The sequence below is a fragment of the Onychostruthus taczanowskii genome, unplaced genomic scaffold (genome assembly GCF_017590055.1).
Source record: "Onychostruthus taczanowskii isolate IOZ18803 unplaced genomic scaffold, ASM1759005v1 scaffold36, whole genome shotgun sequence".
Taxonomy (NCBI): domain Eukaryota; kingdom Metazoa; phylum Chordata; class Aves; order Passeriformes; family Passeridae; genus Onychostruthus; species Onychostruthus taczanowskii.
The window spans coordinates 4,345,723-4,346,724 of record NW_024501015.1 but is presented as its reverse complement, the minus strand read 5'-3'; the positions used below and the strand labels follow the sequence as shown (position 1 = coordinate 4,346,724).

Here is a 1,002-nt window from a genome sequence, read left to right as displayed (position 1 = left end):
ACATTTACCGCGTTTTCCAAGCCTTAGAAAGAGATCTTTGTGACTGATCTCAAACGCGTGCCAGCGATCCAGGTGAGCCCTGGGCACCGACGCCCTTGTCGCAGCGAGCTGCTGCCGGGATGCAGGGCCGCGCTGCGACCCCGCTGCTGGGGCCCACACGCGCCCCGCGGCCAGCACCGACCTCCCGCCGCCCCGAGCTCCAGCCGAGCGCTTCGCTCCTTCCAGCAGGACGTTTCCCAACCCGGCCAGCTCTCCCAAGGAGCCATGTTACGGACCCACTTTAAATTACCTTCATTTTAAGCCCCTTTCCCCCACCTCTCACTGCGTGACTAGCAACTACACTCTACGCACGCTTTATGTAAATACAAACAGATCGAGCTTCCCCAAGAGGCCGAAAGGCCCCGAAGAGACGCAAACCCTCCCGATCCGACCGACCCCGCCGCCCCTTCTGCTGCTGCCCGGCGCGGTGGCGAGAAGCAGGCGCCGGCCAAGCCGCGAGGGCAGCCCCAAGCTCGCCCTTCCCCTTCCAGCAGCGCCCCGCCGCCCCGGCAGGCACAGGCAGCTGGGAGCGGGCACCGGGAGCTCGGAGCAGGAACAAGGAGCAGGCGCCGGGCGGCCGCGGGCTCGGGCGCCTGCGCGGCGGGAGCGGGGCGGTGCCACCGCGCGTCCCCGCGGGCGGGCAGGGAGCCCTTCCCCTTCCCTTCCCCGGGTCTCCCCCTCCGCCTCCCCCTGCCCCGCGTCCCTCGCAGGGCGTCGGGCCGGCACGGGGGTCTGTGCGCCGCGCCGAGCCGCAGAGAGGGAGGGCGGGAGGGGAGGAAGGAGGGAGGCGGGGAGGGAAAGAGAGAGGCTGAGCCAGATCTTCATGCCACTGCAGGCAGCAGCAGCAGCAGGTAAAACCAGCCCCAGAGCATCTGCTCCCCTTCACCCGCTTGCCCCCCTCCCCGCCGGCCGCCCCGCAGCCGCAGTGCGCCGCCCCGAGCCCCGGACCCCGCCGAGCCCCTT

General features: G+C 70.3%; 1 protein-coding gene across 4 annotated transcripts in view; it reads left to right on the top strand.

Moving 5' to 3' along the window:
- The first annotated feature begins 649 nt into the window (after positions 1-649).
- The window catches only part of TBC1D5 (TBC1 domain family member 5), a 318,071-nt gene continuing 317,718 nt past the window's right edge, over positions 650-1,002 (top strand). For all 4 annotated transcript variants that reach the window (XM_041411471.1, XM_041411470.1, XM_041411472.1 and 1 more), the window contains exon 1: positions 650-890. The gene's annotated coding sequence lies outside the window, so the exon portion shown is untranslated. The remainder of the gene's footprint in view (positions 891-1,002) is intronic.